The 21,186-nt window shown below is 32.0% G+C and overlaps 1 protein-coding gene and 1 long non-coding RNA gene across 4 annotated transcripts in view; one reads left to right on the top strand and one right to left on the bottom strand.

Moving 5' to 3' along the window:
* Nucleotides 1-21,186, top strand: part of LOC114344933 (uncharacterized) — a 1,261,996-nt gene that overhangs the window by 1,066,587 nt on the left and 174,223 nt on the right. The window lies entirely within an intron of this gene.
* On the bottom strand, nucleotides 18,831-19,114 carry LOC126889677 (uncharacterized). The gene is made up of 2 exons (XR_007700134.1): nucleotides 18,960-19,114; nucleotides 18,831-18,898 (listed from the first exon to the last, which is right to left on the bottom strand). It is a non-coding gene; the product is annotated as an uncharacterized LOC126889677 (long non-coding RNA).

Raw genomic sequence — 21,186 nt, 5'->3', positions numbered from 1 at the left:
GCCGAAAATATAAATGTATTATGTTCAAACGCCGATTGCTGACCACGAAAAAAACACCCTTTGCTTATTAATTATTAGTCTATTAGTCATTTTAGTGTATTTTGTGTATCGATGTAAGTAAGTAACATCTCTGATGCAAGTAACATACTGATTCGTACAGATCTTAGTTTGTAAATTGTTACAGTGATTAATATTATTTTGAGTTTATTCTTCTTTTTTATATTAATATAGTTTGTGATTTACGAAGAGTTATAAAATGTCAAATAAACGAAAATAAGCTTCTACCGAGAACTTGAAAAGTAAAAATTCAAATGTCGCAATATAGCTGATTATTTTGTTAAAAATCAACGTAATTTGGGTGATAGTGATAATATTAATAGTAATAAAGATAATAAATATGTACAAGGTATATCTTATCAGATAGATCATACTATGACTGACACCTACTGATCTTGGAGCAAATTTAAGTTCTGAGAGCATTCAAAACAAGTCATGCGATTTTTCAGTGTGTCCGATACAAATCAACGATGATGCAGTAAATACCAATTCTACTTTCGAGAGTTTTATGGAAAAAGGTATGTCTTAGGTATATATGCATGAAATGTATGTCTTATATATTATATAAGTTTATTCTATATCACGTTTGACAGACGTGAGTATTTATGCACGAGTACGATAGATAGTCATTTATGTCGCGGGATGCAATCATCCACATATAAAATTATGGTAATGAATTAAATTTTAAACTTCATATGGGAAAGTACATCATGTGACACCTCATTTAAAAGCTTTTGAGATAGTGATTACAAAAATGTATAGGTAATGCTTGTGCAAAATCTCGGTCCAATTCTTTTTAAATGCATTCATTTTTTTATAATCCTGAGAAAACTAATAAGTATTTTTTTAAAATTTAAACACAAAATGCAAGATTACATTATTACCGAGGGACGAAAGTCCCTGAAAACTTCTATAATGTTTATTTTAATAAGTTACAGGGGTGAAAAAGAAGAGAAAATTGAGTATGATTTTTAATTTCAAATACCTATATCATTCACAAGAAACCTTTTGTTTATTCTAATGGACTTTCGGCCCTCGGTAATAGTTTAATAGGTATTTTATTCTGCGTTTAAATTTTTCAAAAATTCTCGTATTAGCTTTCTCAGGATTCGAAGAAAATGAATATGTTTAAAAAGCATTTGACCAAAATTTTGCGCATGTAGGTATTATACATTTTTGTAATCAGTATTTCAAACGCTTTTAAATGAGGTGTGACATGATGTACTTTCCCATTACGAAATAACATTAAAACTATTTCGACTTGAATTTGTTTGCATTGAAAAAAGAAAAGTAGTTATTTTGATTTTTTGAGAATTACATTCGTTTAATTCATTATTACATTTCCGAAACTACTGTAAGTTGTTAACTTATAAAGTCTCATTTTGTAGGTTTTTTTTTTAATTTTAATGATAATTCACTACATATTATATTTATTTTTCTTTCATCAACTTTATGTATTATGTATATGGTGTCCCAACCCAAAAGTAGCGGAACCGTTGAATATTTCGCGAAATGAACATCGAATCGAAAAAATGAAAAATATGTGTTCAATAATTTTTAAAAATCTATCAAATGATACCCAACACGACCCCCCACTCGACCCCCTGAAAGTGGGATGGGGGTAACTTTAAAATATTAAATGGAGACCCTCAGTTTTAATTGCAGATTTGGATTCCTTACGTAAAAGTAAGCAACTTTTATTCGAGACATTTTTCGAATTCTGGATAGATGGCGCTATAATCGGAAAACCATTAATCGTGATACCATAGGTAATTTATAGAAATGGTTTAATCTCTCTAAAAACACTCTCAAATGAAAAATCAAAATACACAAGTTTAATATTTTTCAAAATCCTATCGAATACCACCAAACACGACAGGATGCCATTCGGTAGGTTTTTGAAAAATATTAAACACGTGATGTTTAGTTTTTTATCTGGAAGTGTATTGCTCGAGAAAGACTATTTCTTTATTATTCTATTTCTATATTCTATATATTATAGCGCCATCTATCCAGAATTTGAAGATATGTCACGAATAAAAGTTGCTTACTTTTACGTAAGAAGTTCAAATCTTCAATAAAAACTGGGGTTTTCCATTTACGATTTTAAATTGAGCCTATACCCCACCTCCAGGGGGTGGAGTAGGGGGTCGTATTTGGTGTCATTCGATAGATTTTTAAAAATTACTGAAAAGGTATTTTTCAGTTCTTCGATCCGATGTTCATTTCGCGAAATATTCGACCGTTCCGCTTTTTTTGACACCCTGTATATACATATAGTTTAGCTCTCCAGAGCTCCAGGCCTAGAAGGCCCATGGCTTGGTTTACTATTCTTTTCCATTCTTTCCTCCTTGCTGCTTTATTTTTCCAATTTGTAATTTTAAGTTCTTCTGCTTCTGTCTCTTTATCTCTTTAACACCTATGTCTTTAACACATAAAAAAAATATAAAAAAAACATTTTTTAAGAAACGGTTTTTTTTAGTTACGAGTGGCCAAAATTAAAAGTATTATAAAAAAATCAACTAAAAACCAAAAAATAAAACAAATTGAAAAATCTAACACATTCGTGAAAAGCGTGGGGCGAAAACCGTTTATTCGATCAAGACGCACCATGCTTTTCTTTGACGAATGTGTAAGATTTTTTCATTTTTTTTTTATTATTTTTTGGTTTTTAGTTGATTTTTTTATAATACATACTTTCAATTTTGGTCAATCGTAACTAATGAAAAGCGTTTCTTAAAATTTTTTTTTCATATTTTTTGATTCAATTTTTTATTCATCAATATGTTATTACAAATTAAGTACTTAGATAAAATGAAATGATTTCATTTTTGTATGAAAAATTAAAAAATTTTAAATATACTTTTGTATTATCTACATTTTTACGCCTACATGATTATTTATATTATAAATTATAATTATTATTATCCAGATTTAGCCATACTGTTCACACTCCCTCTAAGAGGAAAATTTACTTATCCCAATACCTGCGGTAACAAAAAGATTGAGCTCTGGTGTGACTTTTTCCGTGTTATCGAGACCTAGGTGACGTGGTATGCTGGCTGGAGTATCTCCCAACAATTTTCATACACATCTGGCAGTCGAGTCGAGAGTAATATGTACAGCTTTCTGCATGGTCTTATAAAGGTATTCATTTAGAGACTCAGCTTTTTTATGTTTTCGAGGAGGTTCTTCGGAATGACTCCAGTAGTAGACATAAAATCGGTATTGTTAGGGTATTTTGCATTCTCCATTGTCTTCGTATTCTTAAAGCCAAATTATTATTATTGTTATTACAGTAAAACCTGTCAGTAACGGCCACTAAAATTGAAAGAACCATTGGCCGATATAGAAAGGTGACCGGTATTTCCAGTTTTTGTAGTCTACGTATAATTGGTTTGGGGAATTTTTAAACTGGCCGCTAGTGTAGGTGGCCGATTTTAGCAGGTGACCGGTAACACAGGTTTTACTGTATATAGAAATTTAGGCAATCGGCCCCCCCTCTTAATGATGCTGGATCCGCCACTGGTCAACACCCCATATCTCGGAAACGAAGTATTTGCTGACATACGCTTATAGAGCAAACTGTCATTATTTTTTCATATAGAATTAACTGTTAAAGTTTGTCGCATTTATTTAGAAACATCCTGTTTTTTCTTGACCACCCTGGATTTCCATAGTTTTTCCTGTATTATTTCACTTGACCGTTATTTTCAGTTCTTTCTGTTTTTCCAGTCCTGCAGGTTTCTTTTCTAATATTGCTTCGTCCATTTTATCTCTAAAAGATTTTTGGGGTCTGTCTCTCTTCCTTCTTCCTATCGGGCTCCAATCTGTTATTCTGTTTATCAACGATTTTGGTCTGCTCTTCTGCCATATCCGTACCAGGTTAATCTCTTTTGTCCTATGTTGTCTATTATCCCTTGAATTCATTACCATTATTTTCTTAATCTCTATGTTATTTATTCTATCCCTTCTACAGCTTCTACTTAGGTATTCGATCTCTGTTGCTCTTATTTTGCATTTGGTTTTCGTATTTTTTATTCAATTTTCACACCCATTATTCAGAATACTTTTTGTCATGGTGTTATATTATATTCTTCTTTTTGTTTTTATACTGATGTTCTTATCCCACAGTACCGGGTTTAATTTTAGTATGCAGCATATTGTTTGTCCTAGTAACTCGATACCTAAAACCATAGCTTGGTTCTATAGGTATCGAGTCATAGAGATAATAAAAAGCTCATGAGATAATAAAAAAAAATAATGAATGATTTTATTTGAATTTGCATAGATGATTGTAAGGCCAAGGATATCACAACGGCTCTAAAAGGAAGAGAAAAAATAAAGATGTACAAGCTCGCGTTTGCAAAGAATATCCGCATGCTATTTTATGCTAAGTGGATGCCACTCCCTCAATTTAGTTATTGGGGATGCAGCTATATCTTGCACACAATCAACATTGGTCTTGTAGAAGATTTATACACATTAAATGATATAAATGAGTCAGATTAAATAAATTATTAGACGAATTTTTTGCTAAGCAACAACATTTTTGTTTAATTTAGTAGTATTTTGTATTTTGACGACACCCGATTTGGGCGTCGAAACGATAATAAAATTATTTTTTTCAATTTAATTGTGGCTTATTTTCCATCTAAATAGTTATTTATACACATTTTTTACTGGTTGTTGATAATGTGCATTTATCTTTTACCTCGCTTCTTCGTCGCTTGAACTTAAAATGTGCTCGCTATGCTATGCCCTATGTTGGATAAGTTATAAGTAATAACTATCCTACTATTTTTTAAATAAATATATTTTTACATAGTTCTTTATGGTAAAATTTTGATTTTTTCCTATTTTTTTATATTTGCAGTAAATTTGTATATTCTTATATGAAGGGGCGCCAAATTTTATTTTGCCAGGGGCGCTCAGAACCCTAAAACCACTATTTTTTAAATAAATATATTTTTACATAGTTCTTTATGGTAAAATTTTGATTTTTTCCTATTTTTTTATATTTGCAGTAAATTTGTATATTCTTATATGAAGGGGCGCCAAATTTTATTTTGCCAGGGGCGCTCAGAACCCTAAAACCGGCCCTGCCTTAAAGTAGCATTTTTAACGCACGTATGGAGTTCTAAAAATTGCATTTTTAACACGGTTGTAGAAAAAAGCCTTTAAATGAGGTGTCACATGATGTACTTACTTTCCTATTTAAAAAAATCAAAGTTGTGCCTGTCACCTGAAGAAGAGGGATCGCGTAAAGTTCGAAACATTGACGCTATAATATACTATGATTATTTTAAAAATCGACCTATCCGAGCGTTTTTCTTATGTGCTAAAAATAAATAAGTTAATAAGGGGGGTAAAACTTATTCCAGCGAACTGTATTTGTAACAACCAAGGTAGGGATGGCGGTTGTTGAACAAAAAACCGGTTTTCGGTTATACCGGTTTTTTACTTACGGTTTAACCTGACGGTTATAACTGGTCAAAAAAAGCGGTTGTTCCAAAAACCATTTTTCGGTTTTTTTAATCAGAAGCAAATACTCGATAGGTTATAAAGTTAATATAACGTTATATGTTACATACATTTATATTGCAATTCAGTTTGCTCAATTTTCCTCCCGAAAAATTCCCCAACCAATTCAACCTATAAAAATTTTCCCATGTGCTTTCAAATTACCCTAAAAATGGGCGAAAGTACCCCAATCTGGCATCTCTGATTCGTCGCTCGTTGTAGACGGCGTCGGTGTATATTGCGTTGTCAATTGGGATATTCCCAAAACTCCCAAAAGTGATGATCCTACCGATCTACCGACATGTCCCTAGGATCTATCGAGTTTAAAAAAATATCCAAATGACATATTTTACTTAAGAGGAAACAGTAGCGATCAACAGGTAGCGAAAACGCGTTCCAAGATTGCGGCTGTAATTTTGAATATTTTTTCGAGATATGTGGCACACGTATTCGTAATATAATAAAGAATGGCGGTACAGAGCCCAATTTAAAAAATATATTAATATGTGGAAATTACTCTGTAATTAAATACAATATTAAAAAAACGAGCCTGTGCCGCCACTAAGAAGAACAAAAAAATACATTTTCTTCAAATAAACTTTTTTATCCGATGCCTAGATTTTGTGTCATTTTGGAACTACTAAAATTTTTTATTTCATTAGTAATTCCAAAATGACACAAAATCTAGGCATCTGATAAAAAAGTTTATTTGAAGAAAGTGTATTTTTTTGTTCTTCTTAATGGCGGTACAGACTCGTTTTTTTAATATTGTATTTATTTACAGAGTAATTTCCACATATTAATATATTTTTCAAATTGGGCTCTGTACCGCCATTCTTTATTATATTACAAATACGTGTGCCAAATATCTCGAAAAAATATTCAAAATTACAGCCTCAATCTTGGAACGCGTTTTGGCTACCTGTTGATCGCTACTGTATCACCTTAAAAATAAATTCGATAAACCAATTCATCATTTATTGCCATCAAAAAATTTCAGTAGGTAGTATTTTTTAACACGTTTGTATAATACCTTTCATTTCCTAAGAATTATGTATTATTTAAAAATTACATAATGGAGATTCCTAATCGTATTTCGGTATTCACATTTCATACAAGTCTCAAAGTACTCAAGTATAAACAATTTTTAGATGATTTTGGGAATATCGATTTCAAGCAGATCACTTACCTTTTTATGGAAATATTCATGTGTTTCATAAAAGCTGATGTGACACTTTCGTCCAGTTCTTTATTAGTACATAAATAAAAGTTGAATTATGGTTGTTTGGGTTAATAATTACTTCGCATATTATTTATAATACATATATAGTAGGGGAGCAAAGTATGCTAAATGTGCAGTCACTCGAGCGCTTTGAGGACCTATTGGGTTGTGATTATTAGGTTCTAAAACCAAAAAAGTTAAGTAAAATTTTCCATTTTAGTGGGGACCTTCCATATTTTAATTTAATTTTCCATTTCCAACACCCGTTTTCTCCGATTATAGCGCCACCTATCCGTAATTAGAAAAAACGTTTCGAATAAAAGTTGCTTATTTTTACGCAAAGAATCCAAATCTGAAATAAAAAAAGGAGTTCCTATTTAAGATTTTAAAGTAACCCCCCCCCCCACCTCCGTGGGGGTCGTGTTTGGTACCATTCGATAGATTTCAGAAAAAATATTCAGAAATTGTAGTGTATTACCTATAAGAAGTTACCGTTAAGCCGGGTCCAGACTATGTAACAAAACATGTTAAATAACAAAGTTTTGTAACTTGTTACAAAATTTTAAATAAACAAGTTTTAAAACACAGTGTTGTATAACATTTTTCTGGTTATATAGCATGTTTTATGTTATCCAACAGATGTCGGTAAACATCAAAGAAAGTTATAAAACCGCACCGCGACTGATCTACACCTAAAATAGTATATTGTGCAACAAGTGCAGAAAGATACTAATTTCTCACGAGTTTGAAAAGTTGCGGTACGAGCGCAAGCGAGTGCCGCAATTCAAACGAGTGAGAAATTATCTTTCTGCACGTGTTTCACACTATACTTTTTCTACAAGCACAGTTTTTCCTAAAAATAAAAATCACAATTGCCAAACGACGATTAATTATAATAGGTACCTATGTGATAAATTTTAAACTGTATTTAATTAATACCTACTAATCAATTTAAATTCCTTATACCTAAATAAATTGCACAGAAATCAGTTAAAAAATTAATGCACTGCCTTAATTTGTTTAAATTTAAACAATTATTACACATTATTGACATTATATTTATGAAGTCACGGATTTACACAAAACCTACTTCATTCGACGTCTCTTGCACAGGTTGCTAAATCCTTATTGGTTATTTGATAATTATAAAATGTTTAATAAGAATAAAATTGTAAAATAAAACAGTTGTAACATCCATAATTTAGTTTCTATGCTATAGTTAAATATAATAATTGTCTTATAGGTTATATATTTGTCTAATGTTTAACCACGGATGTAAACAGAATATAACGTTACTCAGAATGCGGTAGTCCACGGATGTAAACAGAATATAACGTTACTCAGAATGAGGTAGTCAACTGTGCAGAAAAGAACTTTGCGGCACAGAAACGTCACTTTGCGGCACAGAAACGTCACTTTTCTGCACACTAATGTCAAATATCTTATACTGTGAGAAAATATCAAGTTTGCTAACATAAAACCGTGCAGAAAAGTGCACTTTGAATAGTGGTTGTGGAAAAACATGTTATTGAAACACTTCTCTGGCATAGTACCTACGCGAGCAGCAACCGTTGGAGTCATATCGCCTTGTTCATTCTGGAGTGATTGTGCTAGATTTTTCTTTGCTCTGTTCACGTAGGGTTATTTACGCGATGAAATTGTCGAAAGAACTGACTACTCATTTAATTGAGCTATTTCGTAAGTAACGAGTATTATGGGACTGCTATGGGATGAGCTACATTTATTGATTTAAAAAACAAATAAAAAACACGATGAATAGACTGAAATAGAAGTGAAAATAGATACAGAAACTGTAGTTAAAACTAATGCACGTACGCCTATAACTCAAGCCAACAAAAGAAAAGCAGTACGCGGAACCTTAACAGCAAATCGCTGCAAATCAACTCTAAATTTGACATAAATACTATTCTCTACAGAGCAGAGTGTTCAGACATAAAACCTGTAACATTCACTTCATTCGCTACACAGATGCAGACTGCTTCATCAGCTACTCAAACAGGCACTCAATCATACAATATATCTGAGCCTTTCTATTCCGTCTACTACACCTACATCCGCTACTTCTCCAGCTACACCAATTCAAACAGACAGTGACACTCAATCATGAACAGGTGAAGACGATAATACTGAGGAATTAAATTTTACAGAAATGTTATACTTCCTCTCTGAAACAATGAGTAAAAAGGTTAAAAAATATACTTTGCTAATAATATAACTGTTAATCTTTCTCTTACTGGAATTGCATCTCGAAATGTCTTTCCTGCCTATTTTATGGCCGATTTCATTTATAAGAAATTCAAAATCAGAACTTTCTATTCTTAAGAAGTTTTTAAAACTGCCATCACATTTAATGTCTCCTGTCGATGGGTCTATGTTATCTCTTTCCAGATCAGCTAAAAGAGCTGTACCACTACCTATATTTTGCTCGAGCTGCTAATGAAGGACACATCCAAAATATTAATTTAACACGCCGGTGTCGCCTCCACAATATTACACAAGCTGCTGTTGCTATGAAGAGATCCTCCATACTTATATGACGCAATTTTATATACTACCTAACCTACCAGCTATCCATCTAAAATGCTGCAAAATTTATGCGCATGTTGTTGTTTTGTTTTTTGTTATATAGTCTGGATACTCATGCTATATTATAACAAGTTACATAACAAAATTGTACAACAAATTTGTTGTACAACTTTGTTATTAGCATGTTTTGTTACATAGTCTAGACCCGGCTTTAAAAGTTCCCCGTTTCAGGAAAAAATATTGTCTAAGAGCGATAGCCTAGTGACCTAGTGGGTGGACCTCGGATCTCGGATTCGTAAAGCAGAGGTTTCGATTTCAAATCCGGGGTGTGGATCTCCGATTTTTTTATTTATTGTTACTGCATTCATGTCTGTAGACAATGTTGCAATCTATTATGAGCACAATAAAAAAATGTAGTAATAAAATAATAAATAAATATTTAAAAAAAAAACAAGAAAAAAAAATACAATCACTGGAAGCGAAACTAAACAATACGGAAGAAATATAACCACTGGATTCGGAACTGGATATGGAACTGGATAATATTAGAAAACTGATATTATAATATGTAAGCACTACGAGCCTAGTAGGCCCATGGCTTGATGTACTATTCTTTTCCACTCCCTTTTGTCAGTCGCTTTTGTTTCCCAGTTCCTTAAGTTAATTCTTCTCATATCTTCTCTAACTCCATTACTCCATCGTGACCTCGGTCTTCCTCTTCGTCTTTTCCCTGCCAATGCACTAGATAGTACCATTCTGGGAATTCTAGATGGAATCATCCTCTGCACATGGCCCAACCATCTAAGTCTTTGCGCCTTAATTACTGCTAGTATGTTAGGATCTTGATAGAGATCAGTTAGTTCCTTATTTATTCTTCTTACCCATTGTCCATTTAAGTTTTTCCCACCGAAGATTTTGCGCAGTATTTTCCTCTCCCAAACTAATAACAACTCTTGATGTTTTATCGGCCTTATTACGGTCTTGTAAGTTCTTAGTTTTACTCTTCGTGATATATGTTTACTTCTTAACAACCCATTAAAAGCAAATATAGCGCGGTTGCCCGACATAATTCTCTTTTGTATTTTTTCTTCACAGTTAGGATCTCTTGTGAAGACAGTTCCTAAGTACTCAAATCTCTCAACTTCTTCGAATTTATACTGTGTTCCCTTCGCTGTTGTCATTGTTATGTATTGCCCCCGAACGAATTGCTTATTTGTCCATTCCATATACTTTGTTTTTGCTCCATTTATATACAATCCTTTGGTTGCTGCCCTCTCCTCGAGTTTCATGAGTGTTTCTATAAGTTCTATTTTGCTCCTAGCCAAGATTACCAAATCGTCTGCGAATGCCAAGCACTGATGTTTTTTGTGGTAGATCAGACCTGTTCTATTAATGTTTGCTTCCTGTATAACCTTTTCTAGTAATATGCTAAACATTATAGACGATAATGGATCACCCTGTCGCAGTCCTTGTTTGACCTCAAAGCTTTCTGTTATAGTATTGTTTATCTTGACTTTATCATACTGATAGATCATACTGATATTGTTTAAAAACACTAATAATATTGATATAAAATGTTAATCAATTTTATTTATTGTTATAAGAATCAAAGGTAAATATGAGGCGAATGAAGCCTTAGGTTTCGCAGTCAATATCCCAACCACACACACACATGTTGCAATCTATTTCAATACGGTTTATAGTACAAACTATACATTTAATATCAAAATAGTGGGATATATTTTTTTAGTTGAGGACACTTGGTCACATTGCATTGTTTCAGGATAAGGTGAAATATCTTCAATAAATGGAAAAAAGCATGTATGTCATATATTATAATACTTTCTATACTCTTAATATGCAGTCTCGTATAAATTTGTAGTGACATGATTTTAAGTATAAGAACAAGAAGCTTGCAACAATTTTCAGAGAAAATAGAAAACTAAAACTATTTTAAAATGATTATTCGAAATAAAACATATGCACATATTCACTGTATTTGCCATCTAGTGGAATAACTGTAAAATTAAGTCAGTAAAAAAGGTACATTAAGTTTAATTAAATTAAGTAAATCATCTTGTATACTAAAATTAAGGTTGGAAAATTGTCATTTCAAAATGAAAATCGACAGGGGCAACAGTACCTATACTAAAATACACTCTGTATAGATAATTATGTGTATTTTAATTATGATAATTATGATAATTATGATAGAGTGTCATGGAAATTAGGCATCGGACAACGTCGCAAGACGTTTTAAAACCGATTGATAGATAGATAGATAATTATGTCAATGTTAATAATACTGGATAGAGAATTGAATATCCTTTTAAATGAGCTAGCACACGCCCCTCTTCCCTATTTAAAAATAAGGGGTGGGGGAAATGGAAGGGAGGGGGTTGACAAATGACAGATATGTATGTACCGTAAAAATTGTGTTCCCCTTAGATCAAAAGTCCAGCTTTTATATTTATATATTAAGTTCAATATAAATTTCACATAACTGAACTATCACTGTATCCTCCATTTTGATTATTATTGTTCTCAACTAACGCTATTTTCAAAATTCTTGCTTTCCTATCCATCTTTAACGTAAATTATTAAAAAATATAAAACTATTTCTTTATTAACGCTAGTCTCCGATAAGGCTACCGTGATTTAATGCTGAGGTACTAAAATGTTATAAAATTAACAAACAGTACGAGCAAGAACAAAGAGTCCACATCCTTATTATAACTACAAGTGACTGAAACATCGAAACAATAATAATTCTTACTGTGTTATACAGAAAAAGGCAGTAGAAACGATTAATCTCATATTTATCGACAACACTGTATGGTCCTCACTTGATGAGCTGTAAGGAAATATACACGTAAAGTTGTCCTCATTTTGTGCGCATAACGAAAAAGTATATACAGTCTCACTTTAATAGCTGCGTATAATGGCCTCACTTGGGTGGCAATATACTTGAACCATACGGGGCACACATACGTAATTTTTTTTGTGTATACTCGTCATTTTTTAATTGCTATTTACTTGTCAAGGTCACTATGAAGAGTTGAAACGATTATATCTACGTTTTCTACCGGTCCTCACTAAGTGCGCGTAATGTCAGGACCTCACTTTGATATCTGTGCATAAATATATATATATATATATATATATATATATATATTGATGCACGTTAAGTTGTGACTTCCGGTATACAGAAGAGGCTGTCCGACTTCCACCTTTTCTACTAGGAATTATTTTTTAAAAATTGTGTATTTGGTAAAAGGGGGGCTTATAAAATGGGTCTACCTATTGAGGGAAAAGGATTTACCAAAATAAATTTTGTATATATATACGTATATACCGAAGCGTACAGCATACGTTATGGCTTCCATATATAGGGTAGTTCAAAGCGCGTTGTCACTTCCAGCGGTGTTGTCATATTTTGGAAGTCACAACGACTCGTCTGCTAGATTTACCTCCTATTTTGAGCGTAATGTGTGATCTTTTGAAACTTTTACTGTGAATACAGTTGTCTGTGTTTTAAAGTTGTCTATTTAAATTAAAATATTGATATTCTTTTGATTATACAGGTTTACAGAAAAATACATTTCGGACTATTTGACGAAACCATATGACTAGGGGGGTTTTTGGGGGCGCTGGTTACGAATCCGGGGTTCGCTAACCTCTATCACGTCAGGTAAAGGTTATTTCAAGGACAAATCAAGATAAATCGACAGTCGCTCTGAAAAAGTATATTAGGAGGGTTTTGGGGTCGCTTATAACGAATCCAGGATCCGCTGACCTCTATCACGTCTAGCTGAAGGTCATTTCGAGGTAAAATCAAGATAAATCAACACAATCGCTGTGAAAAAGTATATTAGGGTGTTTTTGGGGTCCCTGATCACAAAACTGGGGCCCATTGAGCTCAACCACGTCAGGTAAAGGCCATTTCAAGGTCAAATCAATTTTGTTAACTCCTCCTGATTTGAACTTGAAATGACCTTTACATGACGTAGTAGAGCTCAACGGACCGCAGTTTTCATGATCAGCGACCCCAAAACTCCCTATACTTTCAGAGCAATTGTGTCAATTTATGTTGATTTGACCTTAAAATGACGTTGAACTAGACGAGATAGAGGTCAGCGGACTCCGGATTCATCTTCAGCGACCCCAAGAACCCCCTAATATACTTTTTCAGAGCGACTGTCGATTTATCTTGATTTGACCTTGAAATGACCTTTACCTGACGCGATAGAGGTGAGCAGACCCCGGATTTGTGATCAGCCACTCCAAAAACCCCCTTGTCATATGGTTTCGTCAAATTGTCCGAAATTTAGTTTTTTTTGTAAACCTGTGTTATTTATGATAATATGATTGATATTTATTTTAACAAAAATACTAATATATTATTATTGCTGTAAAATGGATTTATTGGAATTAATTAAAAAAGTGTTAATAGTAAGTCATTTATTTATGAAAATTATATCAAAAATGTTAATAAATAAATTTGAACTTATAGAAAATTTTAATATTTTAGATTTTATTACAGGCACCGTCCTTTTAATTTTTGATGTACCAATAATAATATGTAATAAAAAATTAAATGGCTAAACCCTCCAGGTGGGGATTACCCGCTAAAAAGCTATCTAGATCCATCTTTTTCGAGCAGATTTTTCCCAATCTGCTACTCGATACTATTGACTATGCTTCTCCATTTCTTTCTATCCTCTTTTGTTTTTCTGCTAGTCTCTAATTCCTGCCCTATATAAATCTTCCTTTAATTCCTGTAACCATTTATTCTAGTTCCTCCGCGTCTCCTTCTAACTCCGGGTCTCCATTGTAAAATTGAGTTTATAGTTGTTGCGCTACCTGCTCTCCATATATGCCCCAACAATCCAACTCTGTGCCCAAATCTGAAAATCTGGAATAATATCTACCCGGGTCGAAACATTTTTTTTAATATATGAAAATAGTTATTTATGAAACGGAGTGAGTGCTATACATCGCGTAAGTTCGCAAAAAGTACTTCACGCACAATTTCATACAATATTTTATCTACGATAAACAAATAAAAATACTGTAACTCTTCGTCACTGGAATTCATTTCTATTCTACAATTCTTAGAACTGTGACATATAAAAATTCTAATTTCTTTCAAACCACAAAACTGTCAAATTTTTTTTTTTGTAATTTATTGCTCATTATGTCATCACCTCTCTTGTGCTCTGCACAAGAGATCTAAGGTTAGAGCTAAGAATAAGGTTGGCTAGGTGCAACGTTTTCTCGACTCTGTTTTACGGAATGGAAGCTTGGACCTTGAATGCGGCATCAATGAAAAAACTGGAATCATTCGAGATGTGGGTATATAGAAGAATTCTAAAAATATCATGGACAGAACACGTCACAAACAAAGAGGTTCTGAGAAAGGTGAATAAAGAAATGGAAGTCTTAAATACAATTAAAACCAGAAAATTGGAATATCTCGGACATATTACACGTGGAGAGAGATACAACTTGCTCCAACTCATTATGCAGGGAAAGATTCAAGGAAAAAGAAGCATAGGGAGACGCAGAATATCGTGGTTGCGCAACCTGAGAGAATGGTACGGATGTACATCAAACGAACTTTTCAGAGCAGCCGTCTCCAAGGTCCGAATAGCTATGATGATTGCCGACCTCCTTCGCGGAGATGGCACTTGAAGAAAAAGAAGATGTCATCACCATGAAACGCGAAAGTTAAGAAAGAATATTTAATTATATGAAAGTGTGTCAAAAACAGTGAGAAAAAGTAAATCCCATTTAAAATACATTGTTACTTCATGCTTACTTTAAAGCACTGCTATCTATAATGACAGTTTTCACAAACTAAAAATTTATATATTATAATATGACATAGAGTAGATAAAAGTCATTTATTAATTATTAATTGAATATAGTCAGAAGAAAATTAGATCATGCACCCCTTGTTTTTTATAATTGTTAACATACTAAATTACATATCCAATAATTATTGTTATCCATTAAATAGATCGATGCAGATCGGCCTTATATCGGATTCTCTCATATTAGTCCGTTCGCTGACGGTAAAATATTGCAAAACCACTTAAGATTGACATGAAATTTGGCATACACATAGGTAACATATCAAAGAAGAAAATTGATATTGTGCCGATGTTTTCTTTTGCCAAGCAGACATTCCGTTAACATTTTTAGTCACAACATAATATCAATGTTAAAGTATTATTAGAGCAACGCGTTATGGTGTCACATTTCTTTTAATGACCGACACACAAAATATTTTAATGACGGATCCCACACTAGAACCAGATTTTTATTACCTACTGCTGATAAGGTAAAGAGTTATCAAATATCAATCGTTGTCATCTCTGTGTTAATTTGAAATAATAAAATATAAATATTGTAGTTTTGTATTCTAAAATATTTGGAAAAAATATCTATGTATTTTTTTTTTTTCATTTAGGTACACATCATTTTAAGGGATTGTCCGGAAGAGTACAGGCTCAATATATCGGCAAATGAATTTTGTTTTAAATACCGTCCGTATAGAGGAGGTGCTCGTTGGGGATAGGCGCAAAATCTTAGTCCAGTGCTAATTAAATGCATTAATTTTTTTCGAATTCTGAGAAAACTAATAAGTATTTTTGAAAAATTTAAACGCAGAATGGAAGCTTACATTATTACCGAGGGCAGAAAGTCCCTGAAAACTTATATAATGTTTATTTTAATAACTTATATACCTAATATATGTTTATTTTAATAAAGATAATGGGATGAAAAAACAAGAGAAAAGTTAGTGTGATTTTTAATTTCGAATATTTCATTCAAAAGAAACTTTTTTTTATTCTAAGGGACTTTCGGTCCCCCGTAATAATGTTATCTTTCATTCTGGGTGTATGTTTTAAAAAATATTTATTAGTTTTCTCAGGATTCGAAAAAAATAAATGTATTTAAATAGCATTGGACAGAGATTTTGCGCCTACCCCCTTAAGAGAGAGTTTACTGTATTTTATATTATTACTAGAATTTATTACTTTAAACTTTTTATCGCTCTTGATTCATTTTATCGTGTATTTAATTCCATTCAATTGTAATTGTACATTCAATTTTTGTGTAATTTTTACACGTTTTATTACTTTCGAAATAACAATAACTATAAAATCGATTTTTCAGCCTACTTGGGTCAAAAAAATACACAATTTTCGGAAATTTCGTTAAATGAGAACATTTACCTACATTTCTTGTATTTAAGCTTTTAATAAGATTTTTAAAAATAATTTAGATTATTTAATAGATACATTCACCGGCACGAAAAACGGGCACCCCAAAAAATGGGTCATTTTTGATGGCTCGTATCTCCTAAACCTATTCTCCGATTTAAGTATTTCTTTAATATGTTATAGCCTTATTCTTTAACTATATCGCTGTAATAATATTGTTTCTAGACAGGTAAATTATCATTGTATACTGGGCGTACCAATCAAACTGGTTTTTTTTTTCAATTTTCACAACACTCTGTGGAATATTCTACCCTTTATACAATATTGAAATTAAAACCCAACTATAGCCCCAGGTTTTCTTAATGTTCTGTTTGTTATTCATTCGCTTATGTTGGATAATAAAAAAGTTAGGGACTTTAACAATTAAACATGTTCTTTATCAATACATGGTGTTTCTAAATAAGTGCGACAAACTTTAAGGGGTAATTCTGCATGAAAAAATAATGATCGTTTACTTGATAAAGCTATGTCCGCAAATGCTTGCAAATATAAAATTATTTTGCCAAACGATCATTATTTTTTCATGCAGAAATTACCCCTTAAAATTTGTCGCACTTATATTTAGAAACACCTGTATCGATAAAGAACATGGCTAGTTGTTAAAGTCCTTAACTTTTTTATTATCCAACGTAAGCGAATGAATAAAAAAACAGAATGTTAATAAAACCTGGAGCTATAGTTAGGCTTTAATTTAAATATTTTATAAAGGCTAGAATATTCCACAGGGTGTTGTGAAAATTGAGAAAAAAACCCAGTTTGATTGGTACACCCGGTATACAATGAAAATTTACCTGTCTATCAACAATGTTATCATAGCTATATTGTTAAATAATAAGGCTATAACATATTAAAAACATTACTTAAATCGGACCAAAGGTTTGGGAGATACGAGACATCAAAAATTACCCATTTTTTAGGGTGCCCGTTTTTCGTGCCGGTGAGTGTAGATTAAATTAGAAGTTCATTGTAAAAAAGGAAGTAAACAAAAACACGAGAAAAATGAATTTATATAAGTAAATAGGTAAGTAAATATTACAGATTGAAATAAGTACAGAAAATATATAATTATAGAGATATATAATCACTTATTGTACCTTCATTTAAGGCTAACTTTAAAAGTAAAGCAGATCTGCTATTATTCATGTTTAAAAACAAAAGGCACACAAAACACTAAGTACGATTAGGACCGCGAATCTACAACAGATAAATGTCTGGAAACCGTTACACAGGGTTGCCAAAAAACGGAAGTCACACCGAGCGGTGTGGTATACGGAAGACGCTACGCGTTGTGTACATAACCTGTATAGTAGCACGGGAGCGACACTAGCGCTGGTGATATACCGTCGAACTAAAATCTGATCTTATGAGTATGTTAGATACGATATGACTTCCAGCGAAATTTTTAATATAAGCCTTCTGATACCATCTAGTAGCCAAATTCGTAAAAATATAGGCAAAACGTTGTGACTTCCGAAATCGGAAGTCATAACGGTATATATGAAGTAACAACGTATTACGAGAATCTACTTTGGAAGTCACATGGATACATGTATCAATATATATATATATATATATAAAGAAGTTTGGTATTATATATATATAATATATAAATTTGGTTATTGGGTTATGCAGCAAATGAAAAAGTGTACTCTTTTAAATTTCTTTAATCCGTGTAAGATAATATGAAAACATGTATAAAATTTTGTACTTACAAACTTATTGAGGATATTTCAAATATGGTGTAACTAAAATGAGAATCAAACTTAACATGGTCATGTAAATGTTTCAATGGAAAAACGTAAAATAAAGTAGTAATTTAGTAAAATAAAAGTTAATTAATTTAGCACAACTTCAAAATCAATAAAAGATAAAATGACATTTAGACTTGACATGACATTATTTGAAATATCTTACAAAAATTTTTAATATAGATGAACAATTTATTGAAGGACCAATAGGGTCAATGATAAGAATTGAAATATTTTTAATTTTTATAAAATATTGTTAGCACTATAGAGGGATCGCAGTGACTGCGACTATAGGCCGACTATACTCAAAGGTAACACGATATTATATATATATATATATATATATATATATATATATATATATATATATACTTAGAAGGAAGAGATAACACTGGGAGATACCCTTTTTATTACTGAGGAAGCAAAATAAAACTCGGGTGCTTCGTAGGATGTGCCTTTTTATTAATGGTCTAAGCTTTCGTCTATGCTTATAGACTTCATCAGAGTAACTAAAAAATATAGAACAAACAATGACTGATGGAACTTACTATAAATTATAACAAAACTCACCCAAATAATAGCAAAATACTCAGGGATTTGGGTGGAAGACAAAGAAACTAGTAACAATGTACATGTATATACACAACATATTTTTAAAATTCATAATAGATCTAAGTATATACAAACAACACCTAACCAACAATTTTATTCGAAATACATGGTTATTTAAAACGATATAATTAATTAGCAATTACCAACGGTGTAATGACACTAGTTCTATGAAATAGCGGAATAATTTAAAATACATATTATGAAAACGATAAATAGTACAATGTTACAAACAATTAAACGTAAATATTACAAACAAATAAATAACATTAGATTTAAAAGATTAAAAATTTCAAAACAGGTAAATAAAAACTTAAAATTATTATTAAAACAGCGCTGATACGGCCAACAAAAATGCAGATAACAACATTTTTTAATTATAATGAAGATATGGTATTTTTATGTTAGATTTTGTGTTTTTGAACTATATTACAATAGTTAAAAATCTAAACTATATCACTCACATATATGGCCGGCAATTTTTTGATTCCCGAAATATTTTGTTTAAGCAGGAACGTATAGATGGTGCTTAAATTATCCACATCCTTTTTGTGATTGATGGAATTTTTGGCGTTGTAAATGTAACACATCTCAAGTATTTTTCGCTGGAAATCTTTATCAGATGCATCTAAGATGAATGCATCATTATAAAGAACTCTGTGGTCTTTACTATTGACATGAAAGCTTAGACCATTAATAAAAAGGCACATCCTACGAAGCACCCGAGTTTTATTTTGCTTCCTCAGTAATAAAAAGGGTATCTCCCAGTGTTATCTCTTCCTTCTAAGAATATTTACTAGTACCCGTTATCCTCTTTTGGTTGTATATATATATATATATATACAATATATATATATATATATATATATATATATATATATATATATATATATATATATATATATATATATATATATACAACAATATATATATATTTTTTCCCAGCCCGAAATGGTGGATGTGTGAATTGTTCGTAAGGGGATTTTTCCACATTCTCTATTTCATCTATTTTATATATATATATATATATATATATGTCTTCATATCAAGGCGAGATCCGTTTGTATCATAAGCTATACAAGATGAGATCCGTTTTGCAAGGCGAGATCCGATTTTGGATCTCACCTTGTATTCACGTGTATATAGTGACACCTCGATGTAACAATGTTGGGGGTACAAGGAAATCGATTTTTGTCTGGACCTCATTTTGCACTCCTTTTGGTGATTTTTATATTGCAGTAGTTCCACTAAGTCTGCTCGAGAGGGCAGCGCGCGCGATCGGATGTGTATATGCTATATATACATTTTGTCGACAAATCGAGATCCGATAAATTTGGAAACATCGCAGATGAATTTTACGGTCAGTTCTCTCGCTCGGCTTATTTGTAGCTTGAATAAGAATATTTACATTATTAAAGGGCTCTGTTAAGAAGGCTTTTTTAATGGTTTTTCAAAATCTATATACTTATGCAATAGCACGGTTCTTAATCTGCCTGCGAACGCGGTGGGTGTAGCAACTTTAAATTTTCAACTGGAACCCTTTATTTTTAATTAGATAGTTGAAATTTAGAGTTAAAAATACACAACTTTTGTTTGAATCCATAATAGCTTCTTTTATCCAGTCGGAAGAGCTTCAGAATCGTCGTTTTGATGACATTTTTAGGGGTTAGATGATTTTAAGTAATTTTTTAGTAAAACTTACGTTGAACACGTTGGTAAGTACGGGAACAATTGGGATACGGGGATACAAATTTCGGGAACATTGTTTATTGTAGTATTATTTTTTTACAATTTTTCTTCAGATATCTTCTCCACTGTTCGTTTTACAAAAAATGTCAAAAACTTAATCGCTTTTAAAAGACCTACAAAATAAATAAAAGCTAACCGCGTTCAATTTGATTGAGAGTTATTAACACAAAACTATTTTGCATCTCATTTTATAATTAAGGGACCAACTATGTTGTTCACGTACTATACTATATTAAGATTCCAAGGGAATATTTTGTAATATACAGAGTGTCCATAGAAACTCTCCCGACAAACGAATACCGGAGATTCTTCAGATAATTTTAAGACAATTTAACCCAATTCTCCTAGTCCGAAAATGCCTACTAAGGGAGCTTCTCCAGAACACTTCTATTTAGAAAAACGAAAACTGGTACGCTTATTTATCTTCCAGAGATAAATC

Source organism: Diabrotica virgifera, chromosome 8 (assembly GCF_917563875.1).
Source record: "Diabrotica virgifera virgifera chromosome 8, PGI_DIABVI_V3a".
In the NCBI taxonomy this organism is placed as follows: domain Eukaryota; kingdom Metazoa; phylum Arthropoda; class Insecta; order Coleoptera; family Chrysomelidae; genus Diabrotica; species Diabrotica virgifera.
Note: the sequence above shows the minus strand (reverse complement) of the source record. Positions and strands in the feature narration are given on the sequence as shown.